The 24,738-nt window shown below is 45.0% G+C and overlaps 1 protein-coding gene across 15 annotated transcripts in view; it reads left to right on the top strand.

The window, feature by feature from the left end:
* Positions 1-24,738, top strand: part of PKIG (cAMP-dependent protein kinase inhibitor gamma) — a 111,373-nt gene that overhangs the window by 61,509 nt on the left and 25,126 nt on the right. For 12 of the 15 annotated variants that reach the window (XR_007471963.1, XM_033433787.2, XM_033433788.2 and 9 more), the window contains one exon: positions 19,544-19,613. The gene's annotated coding sequence lies outside the window, so the exon portion shown is untranslated. Of the gene's footprint in view, positions 1-8,675; positions 8,758-10,100; positions 10,276-13,732; positions 13,754-19,543; positions 19,614-20,435; positions 20,542-24,738 lie in introns of those variants that run through there. The other 3 variants (XM_033433778.2, XM_049698717.1, XM_033433783.2) reach the window with 3 other exon arrangements.

The raw sequence follows: 24,738 nt of genomic DNA, 5'->3' as shown, positions 1-24,738 counted from the left end.
TCTTAAAATGTAATTTCTTTTTATAATCTTTTTAAACTCAGCAACTTAAATAAAACATCCTGAGGGCAACATGTGTTAGCGAGGGGGGTCTGGGGGTGGCGTAGGGAGGGAATGTGTTTGGTGAAATTGTCCAGGAGCAAAGCACCACTCACTTGAAGCCCAGAAATTTGTCATCCAAATATGTGCAGATTGCTGGTGCTATAAATAGTTTGAACTCAAGTAAACAGCTTCTTCCCCCTTGGAAGCTTGGCCATCGTTCAGATGCCCGGGCAGCCCCGGGAGCAGCCTCTCACACCACATGCTTGCACCCTACTCTTAGGCTGCTGTCAGCGACCCCGGTCCCCAGGGCTTGAGATGACTGTGGGCCACATCCTCAGGCCCTTCAGTTCCCCACCTTTGGCTCCCACGCCGACCCAGCCCATCCAACAGCTTTACAGGCCTGCCTCTGCTCTAGAGGAGCCCAGACCTAAGATCCCTGGCAGCTCTAAAAAGCCATGGGGCCACCTGGCCATCGACTGAAGTCGATTTAGGAGACACAGACATTCTCTTTTTTTTTTTTTGCGGTACGCGGGCCTCTCACTGTTGTGACCTCTCCCGCCGCAGAGCACAGGCTCCGGACGCGCAGGCCCAGCGGCCATGGCTCACGGGCCCAGCCACTCCACGGCATGCGGCATCCTCCTGGACCGGGGCACGAACCCGTGTCCCCTGCATCAGCAGGCAGACTCTCAACCACTGAGCCACCAGGGAAGCCGCAGACATTCTCTTTTCAGGGCAGAAGCACACACGACTCATTCCTTTCTTTTGGAGCCAAGAAGAGCAGCACGGTGATCGGAACAGCCAAGCTAGCAGCTGCCCTGCCGTATGCCAGGCAGGCCGGCCACTGATATTTCAAATGCCCTGTTGAGGACTTGAGCAAAATGCTGACATTACAGCAACTGAGGACATTCCACAGTTTATTACTATATTTCCCTTGGAAAAAATAAGTCTCTTTCTCTGAAGATTCCTGCTTCAGCTGCATTCATCATGTCAAGTGCCCATGTGGAGGCTATGAAGATCTTGACATTTAGCTATTGAGAGGACAGCGGATAGGGATGGTAGCAAGTAAAGGATTAGGATCATGAAACCTGGATTCTTGGGCAAGTTACCCCACTTTTCTTACCTTTAGTTTCTTCATCTGTCAAGTGAGGATAATCCTGTTTCGTAGAGTTGAAGAGAAAATGGATGTAACAGTACTTTCTGTACCGAACAGTAGACTGTAAAGGAGAGGTGGGAAAGTGGAAAGGGTCTCCCAAGCCTGGCCTTCTGTACTCTGTGGCCTCAAGCCGATGAGCCAACGCCTCTCAGCCTTAGTCTTTTTATCTGTAAAATGGAAATGTCAATACCTGCCTTGCAGGAGTGTTGTGAAGATTAGAAATAACATATGTAAAGCTTTGGCAGATGGTAGATAATAGATAAATGGCAATAATAGTTATTGTTACATTTCCTGTGGAGATATTCACTCTGGGCGGTTTAGGATTCTTCACCTGGAGAAACAGCTTCATTTTGTAGATGTCAGGATGACCAAAAGGCCCTGCTAAACGCTCATGGCAATAACTGATAAAAACAGATAACATTTTTAAAAATCAAAGTAATCATGAAATCATTAAAAAAAAAAAAATCTACGAGTCCAGAAAGGCATCAATCTGCTGCTTACCCCCTTACCTGAGGCAACCATTTAATTTTTCTGCTTTTAGCTCTTCTGGTGGTTATCTCCATTTCTCTAAGTAATATTACCCCTATTATTTTTTAAAAATTAAACTTGTTTTTGTCATAACGGCACATGCACATAGGTTTGCTTTGTTCTTTTAAGGTCAAATATCATTATAAACTGACGCTAGAAAACAGCTGTCCCCTGCCTCTACCCCTTTTTTCCCTTCCCTCCTGTCCTGCTCCCAAGAGCATACACTTTTGATCCTGTTAGGTTTTTTTTTTTTTGTGGTACACGGGCCTGTCACGCCTGTGGCCTCTCCCGTTGCGGAGCACAGGCTCTGGACGCGCAGGCTCAGCAGCCATGGCTCACGGGCCCAGGCACTCTGTGGCATGTGGGATCTTCCCGGACTGGGGCACGAACCCGTGTCCCCTGCATTGGCAGGCGGACTCTCAACCACTGCACCACCAGGGAAGCCTGATCCTGTTAGTTTTTTGTTCTAGTGTTTCTCTCTCCATATATCTAAGTAATATGCTTATGCAGCTATCTGTCTTTATAAAATTTTTATTATGGAAAATTTCAAACATACAGTACTAGAGAGAATAGTATAACAGATCGTCATGTACCACCCATTACCCAGCTTCAAGAATTGTGACCAAACTTGTTTCATCTGTGCTTGTGGCCATTTTCGCCCTGCTTATAGATAATTTGGGGATAAATTCTAGACAACATTTCATCAGTAATTACTTCAGCATGTATCTCTAAGAGAATAACTCCTTTTTTAAAACATAACTACACTCCCATTATTACACAGTAAAATAATTAATAATCCCTTATTACTAGCAAAGGTCTCCAATTAACTCAAAATATTTATTTTTCAAATGCGATCCAAACAAGGACCACACAGAACCGTACCGCTCTTTCTTTATTCATCAGTTTTAGACACTACCTGTTGACCTCCTAGGATGGCACACGAGGCCTTAGCCTTGTTATAAACACCACAGCCCCGCTCACTCTTTTCTCCCTTACCCTTTTCTCCCAGCACCACAGTTTTTTGGTTAAATTCGTATTCACTGTTTTTCAGTGTTACGGCACTGTAAATATTATTTACCGCTGAGCCAGTAACGTTCTAATTATTTTTCCTTTCTGTCTGACGGTTTTCCTGGACTTAACAATAGCTTCTGCTTTAACATGCTTAGTTTTCCTTGTTCCGTCGTGCTGAATCTTTCCCGTAGACTTTCAGTACAGTTCTTGGCAGGCTTGTCAGAGTCCCGTCCTATTTTCCTGGAGCTTCCACCCTCCTGCTTGAATCAGACTGACGCCCCCTAGGCTCGCGGGTCAGCCAGGTCCCAAAGCTACCTTCTTCTTCTCCCCCTCCCCTCCCCTCCCCCTTCTCTCCTCCCCCTTCCCTCCCCCCTCCTTCCCCTCCCCCTCCTCCCTCTCCCCCTCTTCCCCCTGTGCCTTTCACTTCTGTTATTAGATCCTTGCTTTTCAAAATCTTACTTTTTGGGACTTCCCTGGTGGCGCAGTGGTTAAGAATCCACCTGCCAACGCAGGGGACATGGGTTCGAGCCCTGGTCCAGGAAGATCCCACGTGCCGCGGAGCAACTAAGCCCGTGCGCCACAACTACTGAAGCCCATGTGCCACAACTACTGAAGCCCATGCACCTAGAGCCCGTGCTCCACAGCAAGAGAAGCCACTGCAATGTGAAGCCCGCGCACTGCAATGAAGAGTAGCCCCCGCTCGCTGCAGCTAGAGAAAGCCCACACGCAGCACCAAAGATCCAATGCAGCCAAAAATAAATAAATTAATAATAAAAATAAGTTAATTACAAAAATAATTTTTTTTTAAATCTTACTTTTTAGTTTAAACCCTTGTTTAGGTAAACTTCTCCTCCAGAAGTTTACTGAGAAAACAGTACATGAGTGATAAATTGTTCTAAGTCCTTGCAGTTCTGAAATGTCTTTATATTGCCTTTCCGAGTATAAATTCTAGGTCCCAAATCATTTTCTTTTAGAACTTTTCCCTTGGAAAGTATTGCTCCTTTTCTTCAGGCACCCAGCATTGCTGGCAAGAGGTCTGATACCCGTCTGATTCTTTTTTTTTTTTCTTGGAAATTACTGGAATTTTATTTGCCTCAGGCTTATGACTTGCAACCAAAGACATTGTTCAAAGAAAGCAAAGATTAAGTACACTTTAGGGAGAAGGAGACAATACACATTGGTAACAGGAGATCAGGTTGACAAAAGAAGCCATCCATTACACTATATAGATTCTTTTCTCTTGAAACAATCTGTCTCTCTAGAAACTTGTAGCATTGTTTCCTTATGAATTCTGAAAGGTCAGGACACTATGTCTGGGTGTGGTCTTTTCTCATACTCTCTGTGCATTTTAAGCTTTGCAGTTCGAAGATGCAGTCTTCCTTCAGCTCTGGGAAATTTTCCTCTTGATTTCTTAGATAACTTCCTGTTGTACTTTCCTTTACTTTCTATTCTGTTCTTTTTATGGAATTCCTATTAATCTGACATTGAACTTCCTGGAATGTTGTTCTAGATCAAGATACTTTTGTATCCTGTGAATATTTTTTCCCTATATTTTGAAAGATTTCCTTTTCATATTTTCCAGCCCTTCTCCTGAATTGTTAATTTCAGTATTCATATTGTTAACTTCTAAGAGCCCAGTTTTGTCAGCTTATTTCATGCTTCATGGACACAGTATCTTCAGAATCTCTCTGAAGATGTAAGAATTTTTCTGTAAAGCTTTTCATTTGCCTGAATCTTTTTTCCCATGATGGAGTCTATTTTCTCTTTATTTCAGTCTCTGTCATGCTGTTGGTTTTCCTCAGATGCCCTATGATAGTTTTTTCTTTTTGCCATTTGTAATCAATAATAATAGCCTCCTTTTAGGAGCGAGGCCAGGGGTTTGCCTGGGGTTCTGCAGAACTTCCTGACCCTCTGTGTGCTGCGAGTGTGTTGTGGGCAGCTGACTGGCACAGGACCTTCAGTGGGTCCCCTAATTCTCAGCCCTCTTCCAAATCCTCTTGATGCTTGCCGTCCCCAGGCCCAGAGCCTCCCTGGGCTTCCACATTTCCAGTGGTGCTTTCCTGCCCTTATGCTCTAGGCTTCATCTTCTATCTGTCATCATGCTTCTATGAACTGTTTCTGTCTTTTAGAAATTATTTGGAATGAAATCTTTTGTTCTCTAATGATCCTACTCAACAAGAGGGAAATCCCGATTTGAAGTTTAGAAGACATGATACTTTTTTTTAAAGCATAAAACAGTTGCTTTAACCCAAGCCTGGACTATCCGGGGTATGTGTGTGTGTTTAGAAAATATTTGTTGAATTTCCTATTCTGTATCAGTGAACGAGGGAGACATGTTGTCGACCTTGTGGAGCTTACAATAACGTATGTTAAGGGTTATGAGAGGAGAGATGGAGGGTGCCGTGGGACCCATACACCTAGGAGAGTTCACTTGGCTCAGAGGGAAGGCCTCCAGAAGGAAGTGCCGTTTCATCTGGGATCTGATGGCTGAGGAGGAGTTAACCAAAACAAGAGGGTGGGGCCAATCAGATGTATGTTTCAAGTGCAGGGTCAGAGAGAGCCTCAAACCAATAGAAGGGCTTCCTACTGTTGGAGCACCAGGCTGTGCAGCCGCAGGAAATCCCCTGCCTTCTGGGGCCTGGCATTCCCCATCTCAAAAATGAGGAGACTCAATGAGCATGCTCTTTTCAGCTGTAAAAATCAACAAGTTTAAGATTGTTTAAAATTAACTCAAGCGTGGAGATCCATCTCTCCCATAACTGCCCCAATCTGAAACCTATCTCTTGCTGGTGGGAAGCAGGTATTAAGAAGGCTGAAAAAGGCAGGGGAGGGGCAGTGTGGTACCCTGCAAACCTCCCCATTTTCAAGGTGCATTCTCACAGAGACCAGGCTTCCCTTCCCCTGCCAGCTCTGCAGCCGGCACACAGCATCAGCAGCAGCCGGGGTGGGGTGGGGGGACCGGGAGGTGGAGCCTCAGAACATCAAACCCTGTACACAAGGCAGCCAGATGTGCTCCAGAACCAAAGAAAGGTATCAAACAGTTGTCGTCTTTTGTGGGGTTGACTCCTCCCCCACCCCCAAATGACTTAAGTTTCTGAATTCAAACATTGTTTTGAGTGTAGGTGCGGTTCTTTCTAGGTCCATACCCCAGGAGGTTAACAGGCTGTTTCTGATGGTAGAATGATGGATGACCTTCCTCCCTTTTTTTCTGCTCTTTTCTATTTTCCTATTTTTTTACAATAAGCAAGTATGATTCTAATTGGAAAGAAAACAAAATCTACTTTGATTTATTAAGTCTCAGTCCATATGTTTCTCAATTAGTTTCGTCTGGAAAAAATGGGGACCTTCCAGCTGTGTGGCATAAGGATTAAGTGCATTTGAAATGGCATGACAGCTGAAACTGGACTTTTTTTTTTTTTTTTGCGGCACGCGGGCCTCTCACTGTTGTGGCCCCTCCCGCTGCGGAGCACAGGCTCCTGACGCGCAGACTCAGCGGCCATGGCCCACGGGCCCAGCCGCTCCGCAGCACGCGGGACCCTCCCGGACCAGGGCACGAACCCGCGTCCCCTGCATCGGCAGGCGGACTCCCAACCACTGCGCCACCAGGGAAGCCCTGAAACTGGACTTTGGTAGGGTGAAAAGTTAATTGTATTTTACAGCAGTTGTTTGGACTAGAGGGTGGGTAGTGGTGGCCAGAATTTATTCATGCACATACTCCTTTCAACAGATAACCATCAGTTACCAGCTGAACAAGTTACTCAGGTGATCTGTGTCTGGAATTTCCTCTTGTGTCAAGTGGAAAAATTAAATATACCTACCTCATAGGATCCTTGTCGAGATTAAATGAGGTAATTTATATAGAGCAGTTAGAACATTATCTGGCATGTGATAAACATTCAGTACAAGTTTTTGTTACTTTTGGATTTCCTTATTTTAATAAATGTCTCATAATATGTACAGAATGCTCATAAATTAGGACGGAGCTTTTGCTTAAGAAGCTCAAATTCTAGCAGCAGAATAAGATCCGTCCAGAAATAAATATGTCTCAAAGGAGAAAAGGTAAGTTTCTTAAGAGAAACAGATAAAGTACTAAGGAAATTCAGAGGGAGAGAGCCCCTCCGGACTGGGAATGAGGGGGTGGGAGTTAAAGGCAGCTTTGGGGCAAAGGGGCTGTGTGAGCCCTTCAGACCAGCCCTGCACGCTGAAGCTGCCAGAGTTTCCTTTATCCTCAAATGGAGCCAATCTTGCTGGCTGTGAAGATCTGCCAAGTTTCCTGCAGGGAAACATTTAAAAGGCAGTAGAGTAAGGGACTTAAGGGGACAGGCCTAGCCCCAGGCAGCCTGGCTTGGAGCACAGACTCCATCACTTACTCCAGGGATCCTCTGCGAAGGCCAGTCAGCCTCTGCATGCATCGGTTTTCACAACTGTAGGATGAGACCGTGAGTAACACTTCCTGTAGCTGCTTCGGGTAAGGATGCCATCCAGTGGGGTTTACAGCACAGAGCGTGGCCCCAGTCCATAGAGTGTATCATCTGCCGTGGTCAGTAGTGGAGAAAGTGAGTGTGCTGGTGTTGTCACAGTTCTCTCTTCGTGGCTTCTGTCACAGATGGACAGTTCTTCAGTCTGCAGGGCAAGTGTTACAAAATACATGTTGTCTAGGAAAACGCTATCTTTGTTTTTATGAATGGGCTCCTTACTAGTATTTTTGTTCAAGTAACAAAACGTGCTTCAGAGCACTGAGGGTGATGTCAGTAGGCTGACCTGTCAGGACACGGGCTTCATTTCCTCACGCCCACTCACACTTCTGGAATAAAGGCCCAGCCAAGCAATGCCCCACCTCCAGGCCCCCAACGCTGAGTGTCACTGCGAGCACACAAGAACACGCCTGACAGCGCTCCGAGGCTTTGTTTCCTACTCATCCTGACGTTCTAGAGAAACACGGGGCCCTTCTCTGGCTTCCCGACATTCTTGACCTTATTCATTGTCACGTCATCCTCAGGGCAGAGGGTGGTGACAATGAGTCAGAATTAGAAAATAATGTCTTTTCTCTAGGATGCGCCAGCTGATTTTACAAGTATTTTTGAACTTGTAGTCTGTGCCAGGCACTTAAGCCACACAAGAACCTTGAAGAGTGAATGCGGTTGTTACTCTCATTTTACATTGGGAAACCAAGGCACAAAGAAGTTAACTTGCCCAAGGTCCCACACAGGTAGAAGGTCCAGGGACAGGTCTCTTCAGGCTGCTGACTGCTGCTCTCCATGGGTGACCAGACTGGTGTTCTTTTTATTCCACTACAGTCTCAGACCAACTTGTGGGAAAGCCTTCAGCATGGCACACTCCCTCCTAATATATAGCCTATTTGCTTGGACCTTTTCTGATTAACATCCAAGTTTTCTGAGAACTAACTAAAATTCTTGTTAAATTACAAACTACCACAACCTTCCTCCCACCTATAAATAGCTTCTTTCCCAATAGAGCTGTAGTCCCAAGTAGCTTTAAAGCAAATCAGATCTGCACCGTTGGGGGGAGGGGCGGTTGAAACCCAGACTTGTTTCAGGCCACACAGTATTTTGGTAGAAAAGCAGGTAAGCACCCCTCTTACCTAGTAGCCAGAAGTGTTTCCTATTAGCTAACAGATTGACTACCTTTCCCCATCTCAGGCCTGGTTGAACCCAGGAAAACTCTCCTTCCCCACTGGTTTTAAGACGTTTAGCCCGTTTTTCAAAGTGGAGATGATCCCGTGTAGAACTAAAGGCCAGGCTCGGTGGATTAACCATCTTGGAGAGTAGCACTGGCAGTTGTGGGCACGTTGGCCTCAGCAGGAGTTAAAAGACTCAGTTTCCAAGTCTGGCCTTTTCGTCTTGAGCTGTGTGACCTCGGGCATGTCACTTATCTTCTCTCTGTTTCGTTTTCCTATTCAGGAAAAGGAGATTAATAATGCAGTTCCCTGGGGACCTGATTCTCCTCAAATGAGAATCAAAGGAGATTAGGTACAACAGTAAGAGCCGCCATCTATCATCACTCACGTGCCAAATACTTTCAGTTCCCTTACATGTGTTATTTCATTCTCACTGTCCTAAAATGGAGGCTCTAGTGTCGCATTAAAAAAGAAAGAAAAAGTTCAGAGGAGTTAAGTCACATAGGATTCAGATCCCTGGCTCCCAAATTGATGCTCATAATCACTATACATATCACATTGCTTCCCACTATACACCAAAGCAGAGAGGCTTTGTCTTTCCTATCGAGTACTCTACAAATGCAAGAGATTAATTATTATCTCTAGTAACCACTGCTGCTCCATGTTAGTCCCTTAGGACAGTTAAATTCTCTTGCTGCTTTGTCTTATCTAGTAGTTTATGCTGCCTCTTTCCATGTCCCCAGGACTTGTTCAGTGAATTCTTGGGGTTTTTCTCCCAGAGAAACAGTTCAGCTCTACCAGAAAGGGGGTTGAAGGAGGCTGAGCGGAGCCAGGCATCTTGAGCAGAGGCCTTGGACCCCTCCAGGGTTCCTCCCTCCCTCAAGCGTGTGGTCAGCCAGCTTGTAGTAAACTTCCTTGTGTTGCATTTGTTGACAAGCTCGTCTGTCACTGAATTTTAGAAGTGGCCAGCTTATCGTAAACTTCCTTATGTTGCATTTGTTGATAAGCTTCTCCGTCACTGAATTTTAGAAGTGGAAGACACCAAAGCCCTCATTTCATTGATGGGGAAGCTGAGGTCCAGAGAGAGAGATGACTTGCTTGAGGTCAATCATTCAGTTAAGAGTGTGACCAGGACCGGAACCCAGTTCCCCAGGCAACAGACTAGTGCTCTCTGAGCCTTTGGAGTGGGCACGTGGCATCTCCCCCAGTGAAGGACAGACTCATGCACTCTGTCCAGCATGCACCTAGGAAACTTTAGGGAGAAATTCGACAACTTGGAAAATTGAGAAGGAAGAAGGAGATGGGGGGAGGGACGGAGTTGGGGTGCAGCTCCCCACCCTAACTAGTGGCTCATACACCAAAGAAGTGAATTAGACCACAGCACGGCAAACTAGGTAAGCCCACGGTCAGCTGTGACTAAGAGGCAAAGGGATTTATGCCGGGAGCCCTGGCCCAGGGAGTGGATAGGAAGCCTTTTGTCACTAAGGCTGCAGTGTTGAAAATGGAAGGAAGGATGTTAGGCAAATGTGCCAGCCCGGGATGCAGTTACAGCCCCCGCAGCTCATTGTCCAAAGGAAATGGATCTCTCCTGTGGACGGAGAGGTGGAAACTGAGCAAGGGAGCTGAGTGGTTGACATCATCAGGCTGAGCATTGGGTTACAACAAATGGGGACTTACTTGGCCCGAGACGTGGGAAACACCCACTAAAACCTTGAAGTGCATTTCATTTAGGAGACGCGGAGAGAGGGAGAGAGAGAGAGGGCACGAGAGATCCTGCCTGCACCCCTGGCCCGCTCTGCTAATCTTGCTTACCCTCGGAAGGGAGGCGTTCTGAATCCTGGCTTCTTAAATTCGACCTTCCCTTCTGACTGAGGACCACTGGACTTTGAAGGAACTCTCTGCTCTTGTAAGTAGAACTTCCTTCTCTGTCGCCACCCCCAGGGAGAAGCAGACTTGGAGGTAGGGCTCTCTGGAGAGCTTGCTTTCTAGCCTGTTGGTCACAGAGTGTCTATTTTTTTATATTATGATTTATTGCTTTGAAATTAATGGCTTTGTCTGAAACTGCCTAGGGCTAGAGTCTGAGCCTCAAGGCTCGCAGATGGGCTCCAGTCAAATGCTGTTTCACTTTGTTACCCAAAGAACTTTGACAGAGTACCTAGAACTTCGAAAGCAGCTCCTTGCCCCAAATATAAGTGAGGAAATAAATCCTCCCTTAGAAATTGGTGTTTGGAAAATCTTTATTAATTTGTTTTTCTGATTACCAAGGTGGTACCAAAAAATCTTAAACATTGTAGAGAGAAATATCTCTGCAAATGAAAATTCCCTATAATCTTCCCCTCTTCAATGTAATATCGGCATTTTACATTTAAGATACAGATACAATTAGATTTCATGAAGTTACCTCAGCACTTGTGCCCTGATGCCTCAGTGGCTGCATAGGAAACTCCAAGATCGAGATCTTTAACTTTGGCTTTGTGATCTTTTTATTGCTTCCTTTAAAAAATGTGTTGTTTATTCCTAGAAAATAAACAGAACGTGTAAGTCTTTGGGCGTTTTATTTGTTGGCTTCTTGTTCAGGATTTGAAACCGAGGGAGCCACTCTGTGCAGAGAGGAAGGGAGGGGGCGGTACCAGTGGGTGCCGGGCTGAGGGTTCTCAGGTGGCTTGAGATACAAGGCTTGCAGGTGCTGTGTGTGCTCCATCTAGCCTCCTAGCAGGTAAAAATAGTTGAAAAAAATCACAGTTAAAGAAGACAGCCTTCAGCTTTAAAAAAACAAGAGCCACCACATAATAGAAGGGCCACCCAAGGAAACCGTGGAAGCCTGGGCAAGTGTTTCACTCTGCGGGCCTCAGTTTCCTCATTTGTACCTAAATGAGGGGTGAAACTAGATGAGCGCTTTACAGTTGACCCTTGAGCAACATGGCTTTAACCTGCGAGGGTCTACTGTTCTGTGGATGTTTTCCAATAAATACATGCTACGGAACTACATGATCTGCAGTCGGTTAAATCCATGGATAAACCCATGGATGCGGACCCATGATCTAGGTGGCCGACCATAAAGGTTATACTCGGATTTTCGACTGCACGGTGGATTGGTGCCCCTCACCCCTGTGTTGTTCAAGGGTCAGCTCTGTTCCCAAGTTCAGTTTGAAGTGAACCACTGAAATCTCCTTCCCCTTTGAGGAGACCCCTTAGGGCTTGAGGAGCAAAATGCCCTTAGTTTTCAGGATCCTGGAATGGGTGAATACTGGTGCCTCTAGGAGAATTAAAAGACGTCATAAAATAGGCAATATTAAGTTACTTCTGAGTTGAAAGTGTTGTCAGGTTTTGTGTTTCTGAAGGAGAAAATCTCAGTGTGGTGTGCACGCACACCGGGGAGGGAGGAGAAAAAAGAATGAACTGTGCTGAGCACCTGCTAAGGGCCAGGCCCCGTGTTACGCTCATCCTTTCACGTAACACCAGGTGGTCAGTATCATCATTCCCTAACTCCACCCACAGGGTAAATCTCCACTATACGTTCCCATATTATTGGGAACTCCTTCCTAGTGTTCACCTGAGCTGTGAGAGCACCGAATCCTAACCACTAGACCACCAGGGAGTGTCATACCTGCGCTGTGCTTACGTGGTTATTGGCGTGACATCAGTTCACTGCTTCCACTAGACCACATGCACCGTCTCCTCTGTCACTGTACCTCCTTGCCTGGTAGAGAACTTGGCGCATAGGTACAGAGAAGACACATCCATTTTAACTTAAAGCCCACTGTCCTTCTCCCTAACTTGGCAAAAGAGAGGCAGAAAAGGAGGGGAAATCTCCTTTTTTGCCTCCCTCCCTCCTCCATCTCACCGAGACACAGCCTGCACTGCTGCAGGGAAAGGGTACCAGAGCCAAAGTACAAAGAAGAGCAAAAGAAGTTGTCAAATCTTGGCCTCTGAGTTTCCAAGTGTCCAGATCTTGGCAACTTAAGGGATTTTTTTTCTCTTTAAGGCCATCAGAGACCCTAGCCCTCAGGAAGATGCAGTATTTAAAACGATATGTTTGGATTAAGATCGCGGTTAACTGGAGGGTTCGTGCAGCCCCTCAGCATATCTGAGAGCTGAAGCATAACTTCTCCAGCAGCTAAGCCCTTTGAAAGTGGACTGTTGCTGCCAGGGCAGCACCCCTGGGCGTGGGCAGCAGGAGGGCCCGGGCCTCTGTCCCGGCCTCACCCAGGATCTGGAGCCCCAGAATCTCAAAACTCTGGCTGATTAAAAAAGTCGTCCCTCTTCCTAAGGTGGTGGTGAGGAGGTGATATTCTGGAAGGAAGGTACCTGGTTTGGGTTTTTATTTATGTTTAAATTCGAATGCTTATCCAGTCTGTCACGCTCTCTAGTTTCCTGCCTGGTCTTTGGCCCCTGTGGGCACTTGCATTTGTGGCCCCCCGGCTGGTTGGTGTCCCCAGTCCCTGTCACTCTAGACAGTCTAGGGTTCGAGGAGAAGTTGAGCCATCTCAGACAGATGACCCCCCTCACACAGCGTGCTCCTCTTCTGAAAAGTGGGAGGTCACAATTATACCTACCTCAGACAGGCGCCCTGAGGACAAGGCAGGATAAAGCTCGTACTGCACTTGGTTGGTCCAAAAATACATGCTCAGGATTAGCTGCGCTATGGTTTCCAGAAAGAGAAAGTCAGCTGACGTCACAGGCACCTGCCCCCTCAGTCGCAGGATGGCATTTGCGTGAGGAGCCTGAAGTTATCTCTGAACTCCTCAGTTTCGACCCCCCCTCATCCCCTACTGGGCCCTGGAGCTGCCATGCTGGCTCTTTAATCCAAACCTCAGCAGTGTTTCCTGTCACCCACTTAAGTGATGAGGCCAAAAGCTGAAGTGGGCGCTGTTCTCTTGGGACCCAAGGTCCCTGGCCCAGCCGCTGAAGGAAAAAGGTGGTGGCAGGTGTTACTTTCTGAGTGTGACAAGCGGCTGAGCTCACCCAGTTCACTCTGCTGAGTGCTTTCACGAGGGGCCAGAAGTGATTCCTAAGTGGAGACAGACGTGGAAAATCTAAGGTTCTTGAAAACAAGTCATTAATCACGACCCAAGGCTGAGCTCACTACCTCCTGGAAATCTTTCAGAAATGCCTCATGAAAACTTTGAAAACTGCCCCTTCAAAGAGTGGTTTCTTTGGAAGTTGCAGTCAGCTGCCGTGCTGAGCCATTCCGAATCACAGATGAAGACACATCCGCTCTGACCGGAGGAGGCCAGCATTTCCTAACTTGAAAAGAAGTCTCTAATCTTCCAAGAAATTGCTGGTCTTCAACTTGGCTTTTCCGAACTGAATAATGGACCTTCAAGGCACTAAAGAAATGAAGTATTTGGTTGCTAATGCGTTCTTATGTCCCAGGGAGCTAGGTCAGTAATTACGTTTAGTACTTTATGGCTGTGGTTTCTGACGTTCAGTAAACCTGCTGAGGGCTGATGGGTACCGGAGACGAGGCTAGAGGAACAGGCTGATTAAGAGACAGCCTCTGGCCTGGTGCAGTTCTCAGGGCATCGCGAGGACCGGTGGGTGAGTGAATAATTACAGTGGATCAGCAGCACGTGGACGGAGGTCGTGGTCTTGAGCTGGGTTGATTACCCCCACGCTCCCCTCCATTTCCTGACGCCCAGAGCTTTGCCAGCACTCGTGTTAGGGGGAAATGAGAGCCGCTCCTGCCGAAGCATTCACCCCCAGCACCTTCCTATCCCCCTCGGCTTCAGAGGAAAGAAGGGAGTTCATCACAAAATGCAGCAGCCCCACCTTAGAGGACCCGGAATCTGCTATCCCATGTTCAGTAAGGAATTCTAGGGATGCGTGATTCTGTCGTCTAAAATCACCACTAAGTTTTCTGTTGGTTTGTTTTTATAACATTTATATTGTGGCTTTTTTTTTTTCAGTTTACAAAATTGGAACATGTTCATGGAAGGAAAAGCGAGGTAGTACAGAAAAACATACTTAAATCATCACCCAGTGATTTCACTTCTCTGATTTTCAAATAAGGCATGGCGAGGTCAAAGGGCATGACCGTTTTTAGATCTCTGATACACGTTGCCGGTTTGCCACTGGAAAGTGTCAGCCTATATAAGCTTCCATCAGCAGTCCATGCTTATGCCCGCATCCCCTCACCCGCACACTGGCTGCATCTGGAGTTTAGCTCGTTTTAATTTCTCCCTAGGCAGAGTCCCTGTTTGCGTATCTCAGAGGTGCTCGTGTTCTGTGTTGCGGTCCCCGCGGGGGAAGAAACCACTATCTGCGCTTGGTTAGGGGCCCTGGCTTTCCTTTGTACTTTCCTGTACGTATGTGTGAATTCACCCATTGTAAAGAGCCCTTTGTGTTTTTGGTATTATGCGAGGTGCTATGGGCAATACCAAGGTAAGTAAGACTTATAAGTAGCTCACAGCCTAATAGGAAAAAAGGACTCGGTGACTCTTAACACGTGTGATTATGTGCCCCAAGAGAGGGACAGTGCTGTGGAAGGCCTGAGAGAGTAGCTATTAAGCCGGGACTTCGGTTCACTTCAGTAAATCTTTCATGTATTCAGCCCGTGTTTATTGAGCACCTCATATCTGCTAGGCACTGGGCAAGGTGGTAGGTGGACAGTGCTACATAGAACGGGCATGGTCCTTCCTCACTTGAAGCTTACATGGACTGATGGTGGTGTTATGAAATAAACAGCATGAGTGATGGATGCGGAGGAGAGTGTAGTTGGGGCAGGTTTGCCTGAGGAGCTGGTGTTTAAACCAAGATAAGGAGTCAGTTATGCCTAGGAGTTGGGGCAGAGGGTGCTGGGGGTGGGAAGGAATACTCCAGGTAGGGAGAGGTACACAGGTGAAAGGCGCAAGGCGGGAAAGCCTGTGGAATGTTGGGGAAAGTGAAAGGAGGCAGTGTGGCTAAAGCCTAGAGGGGAAAGGAAGAGAGAAGAGGGTGAAGGTTAGGATCGGGGGAAGATTAGGAAAATGATGGAGGGGCCTGGTGATGCAGGGGATTTTCCTTCCCTAATTCAGCAGCTGTATACCAGTATATGAGCAAAATTTCTCTCTGAGTTGGCATAGAATAGTCCTCCTAGTCTGTAATTTTTTCATAAGGGGCAGGAAAAATCTCTTACTCCCAAGGGCCAATGTCTATTCATTGGCTTGCCTATAGTTCCCCTTTCCTATTTCAAATGTGAGCTCCCCGCTGGACTTGGGTTTGGAGACCTGAGTTTGTACTGCTGCTCTGTTATCAACTTGCTGTGTGACCTTAAAGGATCCTTAACTTCTCTGGGCCTCGTTTTCATCTGTCAATGGGAATGATGCTGATCTGATCCCAGGGTCATTGTGAAGATCGAATAAGTATCCTAAACTGCTTTGTAAAATATGAAGTGCTGTAGACATATGAGCTATCATTATTATTTCAATGAAAGATTTCTTATCAGTGAAATAAGAGTTGAAAGTGAAGCATGCCACCAGGAAAGGGCAGAGTGTACCTTCCAGGCAACCCCGAAATGGCAGATTCAGCATAGGTGGCTCTCCTTCAAGAGCTTGTTGTGAATGCTGTTCCTCTTTTCTCTTTCATTTCATCCACTGGGATAAACCACTTCCTTCCTTTCTCCTTCCAACAGAATGGGTTACAAAACAATCCATTTCACGTCTCTGGATTCCAGGACCCATTTGATGTAGAAGCCAGAGCATCTGCTTGGAGGCCGAGAGCCTTGTGAGCAGAGATGCTGTGGTTTACTGGGCTTTGGTTCCCGGCAAACATAGATGCCCGGGTGTATATTTAATTGGGTTTGGGGAGAAAGGCAATTACGGGCACAGAGCCACGAAAAACAGTCAACAGTGCAGAAGCGGCCCACACACCACCTAAGCAGGGCAGTTTCAAGCCAAAGCTTTAGGCTTGCTTTTGGATTTTTAAAGGGGAGCATTTTTATTTAAGTAAAAAAAAAAAAAAAATTCCCTTAAAAAGTGACATAAATGCTTAGGAAATAAAGTGCACTCTTTTTTCCCTTTCATGAAGCTTTTTTAAAAAATGTGTCTTCCAGCTATTAAAATGATAGGTTGGAAGACCTGTTCTATTTGACCAAAAGAGAAAGTGACAGTAAGTGCAGTTAACTGTCCCATGTAGATAAATGGGTAGTGTGTGACTCAGTTTACCAGCATGCTTTCTCTGCTCTCATTAGTTTGTTGTTGTTTTTGTTTTCTTCATTAGTTTTCCCTAAAGTGATGCATATGCTTGTTGTAGCTAGACAATTTGAAGATGTATAAAGAAAAAGTTTGTAATCTCTCCCCTCTCCCTGCTCCGCATTTCCATCCTTCTGAGATAACCACTGTAATCAGTTTGGTGTATATCTTTCCATATCTTTCTCCAGGCCCCCAGGTGAATGGATACTTTGTGTATGTTTGTGGTTTTTATGTTTTGTCACAAGTGGAATTGTACTTTATTACTTTGCAGTTTATTTTTCCCACTAAATAATACATCATGGGTAGGTACAAATTTGATTCACTCTTAAATAACTTCAGGGCTGTAGATCTAGAGGTACCACAGTATATTCAACCATTTCTCCTTTGGCAGATACTCGAGTTATTACCTTTTTTTTTTACGAAAACTATTGTTGCGTTAAATATCTATATGTACATATCTTTCTTCACTGGTCCTTTTGTTTTTATAGATTATATTTTCAAAAATAGTATTGCTGGGTTAAAGGGTATACGTACTTGACATTTTAATAGATAAAACTCCTACTTTACAAAGAGTTCTTATAATTTACATTCTCCCCAGCAATATGTGAGTACTTCTATTTCCCTAAGTCTTTACCAGTATTAGATACTCTCTTCTTTCCTCCATCTCTCCTTCCTTCCATCTCTATTGTTTTATTTCTGACCAAGCTGATGGGAAAATGGTGTTTTATTTTTGTATATTCTTTACTGCTAGTGAAACTCAACATTGTTTCATGTTAATTGACCATTTCATTTTCCTCTTCTATGAATTTCCTTTGCACATTTTTCTTATGAATTATTTGCCTTTTTCTCAACAAGTAGTAGGAGCTCTTTATGTGTTTATGTATTAAGGATTCCATATGTGTTACAAATATTTTTCCTAATCTATTATATGTTTATTAATTTGTTTCTGTATTTTTCTTCATAGTGTCTGGATTTCTTGCCTTGTTTAGGAATAACTTCCCCACCTCAAAGTTACATAAATATTTTCCTAAATGTTTTTCTAATACTTTTATGGTTTTAATTAATTTAATCCTGAATGTTTAATCCCTTTGGAATTTATGTTTATACATAGCAAGAGGTAGTGATCAAGCCTTTTTCTAGATGGCCAGCACCATTTATTAAATTAGCCATCTTTTCTATTTTGTGTTGAAACCCATCTTTGTCATAAATAATTTCCTTTATTGTATCTGTTTCTGAACTTGCTATTCTAATCCACAGCTTATTTGTCTATTCTTATGTTAATACTGTATCTTTTTATTATAATGTCTTTATAGTAAGCTTTTCTTGTAAGACAGATCCCCTATTTATTTTTTATAATTATCTTTACTATTTCTTGGCTAATTTTCTTGAGTACTTATTATTCCATATGAACTCTAAAGTAATTTTTATTCACCCATCCAAAAAAACCTATTGGTAATTCTTATTGGAATTTAATTAGAATTATGTAGTCACTTGAGAAGGATGGCATTTTTGGATAATTAGGCTTTTCTACCCAGGAGCATGCTAACTGGTTTGCAACTTATGTATTCTGTTTCTATATTTTGTTGCTTTTACCTTTAGAATTTCTATATGCATCATGGATGTATTATCTAAAATTAAACAGTATTTCTGTGTTTGCCCTGAATAATCAAAAACCTTACAACATTTAACTCTGATTTCTCTTCCATCTTCAATGTTATTATTGTCAAACATGTAATATTGTCAATATTATCAAATACGTTTTTACCTCCTCATTTAGCTCTGTTTCACTCAATCAGTACTTCTTTAAATTTACCAATATACTTACTAATTTTGCTCACTGTTGATTCTAAAATCTCACTTATTTTCTGTGTTCAATTTCTCTTCTGTTGGAGAATGTTTTTGGAGTTTGTCAATGGTAAACTTGCTCAGTCAGTTTTTGTCTGAAAATGTCTTTTGCCCCCACTCTTTTTTTTTTTTTTTTTTTAGTTTATTTATTTTATTTATTTTTGGCTGCCTTGGGTCTTCCTTGCTGCGCGCTGGCTTTCTCTAGTTGCAAGTGAGCAGGAGCTACTCTTCGTTGCGGTGTGCGGACTTCTCACTGCAGCGGCTTCTCTTGTTGCGGAGCATGGGCTCTAGGCATGCGGGCTTCAGTAGTTGTGGCTCGCGGGCTCTAGAGCGCAGGCTCAGTACTTGTGGTGCATGGGCTTAGTTGCTCCATGGCATGTGGGATCTTCCCGGACCAGGGCTCAAACCTGTGTTCCCTGCACTGGCAGGATGATTCTTGACCACTGCACCACTAGGAAAGCCCTGCCCCTACTCTTGATATTTTAGAATTTTAGATAGCATGTATAATGATTATATGGAAGTTATGTATGCCTCTGTAAAAGTTTTCAACTAAAACAGAAGTAGTTAATGTAAAAAGTGAAAGTCTTTCATTCCTTTTTCTGAGTCCCAAAGAGAGCCGCTGTTCATAGTTTGCTGTTTGCCTTTTTCTATGTAGATTCAAAAATTTTGTATATACACAAACGGTGTACATTTTTCTAAGCATAAACAATCATGGTCATTTTTTTAAAAAAAGCAATAATCTATACAATTTTACACTACTTTTTAACAACAGAGCATATACATTTTCCCATGTCAGTATGACAAAATCTCCCTCATTCTTTTTAACGGCTATTTTTTTTTAACGGCTATTTTTTAACGGCTAACGGTAGTTTCTCATCATATTGATACACCATGATTTAACTCTTTTCCTATTAACAGACATTTAAGTTGTTTCCTTTCTTATTTTTTTTTACTTTTACACAATATGTTTTACTGAACATTCTTTTACTTATGTGAGCATATTTATAGTATAAATTCCTAGATATCTGACTGATCCAAAAGATATGTGCAGTTAATATGTTAATAGATGTTGTTAACTTGTATTCCTAAAAGACTGTTTCAGTTTACAACCCTAGAGTATGTCTGGCTCTAATTTTTGTTTTTCTTCTGGTTCCTTAGAATTTCCATATTGATTAGTCAACAGTGGAAAATCTGAAGAGATGCGAGCTGGAAAAAGAAACTAAACCAGGTGGGTAGTCACATTGTTCATACCACTACTGTAGCATCACAAATGTTTACCTAAATACCTTTATTTCCATTTGAAGAGGGAAAAGAAATAGATTCCAAATGGAATTGGAGAGGAATGTGGGCCCCATGAAGAAGAGGCAGGATGGCCCTTTTCAGAAGTTATATAACATCACTCTGCAATTTCAGTCATGATTCCATTTACATAGTTTCTCTATAGCAAAAGAAAGACAATTTACTTCTGGTGGCTTAAAAGAGAATGGGTTTCTTCAGCCATCTACTTAAGCAGATGGAATCATTCACAGGAGTTATTAGCAAACCTAGTCATGATGCCAACTTTCCTGTCCACCAATGGTTTGTTATAAAGGTATTTTCATAAAGACTAGGGCACATTTGGGGAATTTTAATACTGTGATACAGGAGCAAAAGCAGGCAAAACCCAGCGCATAGAAACAAGTACAGCCCAGTGATCTGATGAGGAGAGATGGTGCAGGTCCGTTCCAGTTGTAAGAAAAATGCAGTTCATACAACATAGAATGGCCTGCCTGGAAGTGTGGCCACTTTGGGTTAGTGTTCATATTTTTATGGTATCCAAACATTTTCTAACAGCTTCTGACCCGTGGTCCACCCACCTCCCTTGCCCCCAGCTCGCCTACCCCTTTCCAGCTCCATCCTCTTGTATTAGGGCAGAATCTCCAGCCTTTAGTACTCTGTCCAAGTCCTAGTAGTCCTGGGAATTTGGGGGGTTTCCAGCTCCTTTGAATTCCCTCTCATGGCCTGGCCTGCCTCTAGCACCTCTCCTAAGATTCCTCTTCTCTGTTGGCAGAGCAAGAATCTTATCTGGAAGGCAGTTGCCCTGGGTCTGGAACTCCCCAGCTGCTTATCAGCAAGGCTTTTGGGCCTTGCCCTACAGTAGCTTCCTGAGCCACCAGGTTTGTGTCCTGTTCTGACTCAGTGCTGCTGGGAATCCCCTGGATGCATATATTTGCAGTGACTAGGATGCAGCAGTCAGCTCCCAGGACTGTTTATCTGGCCAAGATCAGAGGACCTTCTCTTCCAATTGCTGTGGGAGCATTCGGTCCCAGCCACTGAACCTTGAAGTTTAGAGCCTGGGTTTTTAAACAGGCTTCTGGGGTTCAGGATTTCCCTGTAAACATGGGTACAGTTTTGTATGCATACACACACACGTACTTTTCTAGGCAAAACGTCTGTAGCTTTCCTCAGATTCTCAAGTGTGTCTGTGACCTCTGAATTGGAAGAATCATTGGTCTCGAGAGACCCTCAAGTGGTGTGGGGCACTGCGTCCCCTTGGGCAGCAGCCTCCCACATGCCAGGATATCTTGGGCGACCTCACCAAGCCTCTAGGTTTTTCTGTTTAGGGTTGAACTGGGACAAATTAGCTAATATCACTGAAGCTCAGAGCCATCTGATGGGATGTCCCAAAGTCCAGTCATGGAATTGTACCCCCAGCCCCTGTTTCATCTCACTGAGCACACTGTGTGGGTTTTCTGGTTTCCGAGTCTGCAGCTCCGAAGGGCTGCTCCGGCAGCTACACTGACGGCAGTGGGAATAGTGTTGATAGCTAAATTTCAGTCTGGCTTACCACTGCCAAGAACAGCATCAGATACTTTGTACACCTTATCTTATTTGATCCTTACAACTTTCCACGGAGGTTGGAACTGTTATTTTACATATGGAGAAACTGAGGCACAGAGAGACTTTGTAACTCACCAGAGACCACACAGCCAATAAGTCAGTAAGTAATACGTGACCCAAGCACATGAGCTTAACCACCAAGCTTTATGGTGAAAGTAAAGGGCATTTTTAGAAAAATAAAGCAGAAAAAATATGGGGCTGTTTAGTGTAGGGCAAACTGCCCTGTATCTTACAATAATACTAAGAACATTGCCGTGTTATACCAGATATGAAAAACTATGCACACAGCACTGATCTTAAATCATTAAGAAAAGGTTAGTGGGTGATACACTAATGCGTTAGTGCAATACCTGAGAAGAATTTCTCTCCTTTGTAATTCAGATAAGCTTTATTGAAATATAATTCACATACCACACAATTCACCCATTTAAAGTCTACAGTTCATTGGCCTTCGGTATATTCACAGAGTTGTGAATCTGTCACCATAATCAGTTTTAGAACATTTTCATTCCCCCCAAAAGAAATCCCACACCCTTAACTCATCACCCTCCCAAGCCCCCAACCCTCCCCAGTCCTAGGCAACCACTAATCTGCTTTCTGTCTCCACATAAGGTTTTGATACTTAAAGGAGTAACAGTGTGGGAATCTTGGTGATCTGGTGTGAGTCATTCCCTGAGGAATAATTAGACAAATGAAATTTGACTCTAATGTATTTTATAAATGGCTTTATTAGCTAAGAAGCTACAAGCATGTCTTTGATATGCCCAAATTTAGGGTTGACATAGGCAAGAGACAAGTTTGTTTCTGAGTAATTTCCACTTGTCAACGTCACCTGTCAAACGGGCTCTTCTCAGCGAGTGGCTGTAAAACAATGATGGGTTCATGGGGCCGCATTTCTCCATTGGTGGCAGAACCAGTGGTGGTTCAGCATAGGATCTGTTTTCTGCCATTGGAATCCCTGGCTTGCTTCTGTGTCTGCCTGGCTCTAGTTGTCAAAGTGAAGGGCACTCATGTAGTTGCCCGTCACTCTGAAATTCAGGACAGGATCCCATCAGACACTCAGAGGATGTACAACCACATGCTCTCTTGAACTCTTGTCACTTTAGCAGATCCACTGTGTATCTCTCCTGACTCATTCATTCATTCGTTCTTTTTGAAAACATTTACTAGGCGCTCTGCACCTGGCACTGTGGTGTGTGCTCAGGCAGTCATTCTGAAAGCTCCTTCTCCTTATTAGTACAGCGCGTGGCCTTATTAGGCCCAGGTGGGCAGAGCCATTTGCACTGAGACAAGCCAGAGGGGCAGGGAGTTTGGTAACAGAACAGTTCTCTGATGGGGATGAGACAGATGCAGTATCATCCACATCGAGACAGAGCCGTCCCCAGAATGCACCCATCCTGAAGAATGTGCGAGGAGTCGGGGATGAGGAAACCCAGGTTCAAGGCCTGATTTGGTCACTGACTGCTTAGAGGACCTGGGGTGATCCCCGCAACTTCTCTGAGCCACGGGCTGTCCATTATGAGGGTTAAATAATGCAGTGCCTCCCAAAGTACCTTCAGTACCAGTGCTGGGAAGAGTCTGTACTTAGTAAGTGTTGAATGAATGACTGAAGGAGTGAAGGAACATTCTGTGATTCTCAGAGCTGGAGCAGAATCCTAGCAGGTCAGGCGACCAGGTGGAGACAGGTATAAATGAAGACCAAGGAGAACCTCCCTTTCTTCTCCCAGTCAGACCCTCCTGCCACTTTCGCCCCTTTAAGCTCGCCTTGTCCTCGGCTCCCATATCCTCTGCTTTCCTGAGCCAAAGAGAGGCTCCGCCTTTGAGGCCTCGGGCCTAGGAGCCAGCCAGGCCTGGGTGTGAATCGGGGGCTCCGGTACATCTTCGCTGTGTGTAAAAGGGATCTAATTGTGCAGGGCTACAGGGAAGCGAAAATAGGATGATATGGAAAGCATTTCTTACCATATCTGATGCATAGCATATACACCCATAATTGGTAGCCGTTTTTATTTTATTCTTATCATTGTTGTTTGTTTGGTCAGGAGCCAGCGCTCGTATGGTGGTTTTCATCACTGGCTTGTGAGTGCAAATGTTCTTCAGTTCTTATTTTGTTTGTTCGTTAACGCATTCATATGGATATATTTATTGTGCATCTTCCACGCATCGTGAACTGTGCTGTTTGCTGGGGATACAGTGACAAGAGAGTCAGGGTGCCTATCCTTCTAGAACCAGTTGGGAGGGCAGGTATGGGACAAGTGTATCAGCACCTGTATGGTGGCAAAGCAGGGAACCCTTATCTTTTCTGCTGGGTCAGGGAAGAGGACACTGGGCCTGGGGGCTGGCTGTCCCTTGAAGACCCAGTGCCTGGAGGTAGGGGGCAGAGGGCTGGAATACTAAACCGAGGGGCTGGGGTCCAGTGCAGACTGTGGTTACGTGGGCCGAAGGCACAGGGGAATCTGTACTCTCTGCTCCAGTCGGATGGTTCCCGGCTTGCAGACATGTTGTTCTTCCCGGTTCCAAGGGAGGCTTACTTCATTAGTAATCTTCTGCGTTGTGTTGTGTGGATTGTGGGCTCTGCTTCTGTCCGGCGGCAGGAGGAATGGCAGGCGAACTTTGTTTCTCCTTTGTTTTAAGACGGGAGGGCCCCAACTAGAGACGCCCTTACTACCCCCAGGCCTAACTCCCCCTGCACTAGAGGGAGGCTCTGAGAACTGGCGTGGAAGGAAAGCGTTACAGCATTCATTTGGAAATGCCACAGAAAGGGTAAAGTCAAATCAGAGCAAAACTCCGAGTCAACTCTTGTCCTCCAGGACCCTGGAAGGTCCCGGCCACCGTCAGCCTTATCTCTCCCCACTTGCTGCACCCCAGCCCTGTGGCCTCCTTGCCCTCTTTCTGGACACCAGGCAGGCCCCGCCTCTTGCATGCTGTCCCCTCTGCCTGGCCCACTTTCCCAGGTATCTGCCTGCTCTCCCCCCTTTAGGTCCCTGCACCCGTGTCCCTCTTGTTCGTTAGTATGGGTCGCTCCAATAGAATTCTAGCTTCATGAGGGCAGAGGGTCTGTTTTATTCGTTGCTGAATCCCCGGTGCCCAGTGAGCAATAAATATGAAGGAGGGGAGGGAGTCATTTCCTTAAAGTTAATGCCTGGACTCCTGAGCCCCGCTCTGCCTTGTACATCTTATTGTTACAGCCCTTAATAACCAAGCTTTTTAAAGATCCTTAAAGTTTTAAAAGATTCATATACCGCAGTGGTCCCTAAACTCTTTGTGCTCTTGTTACATGTGTGGGCCATGACAATCTTCCATCGGTAACAGAGCTGACAAGCGCAGTGATATTGGCTAGTAAGCACACACCACATTCCCTGCCTGGCATTATTAGGACCCCTGAAGGAGGCAAGGGGTATAGTTGGAAGCTGTTCCCCAGTGATTCCAGAATTCTGATATGTGCGCCCCTGACCCCAATGCTTGGTTAAGAATTA

The sequence above is a fragment of the Orcinus orca genome, chromosome 16, assembly GCF_937001465.1.
Source record: "Orcinus orca chromosome 16, mOrcOrc1.1, whole genome shotgun sequence".
Classification (NCBI taxonomy): Eukaryota; Metazoa; Chordata; class Mammalia; order Artiodactyla; family Delphinidae; genus Orcinus; species Orcinus orca.
Note: the sequence above shows the minus strand (reverse complement) of the source record. Positions and strands in the feature narration are given on the sequence as shown.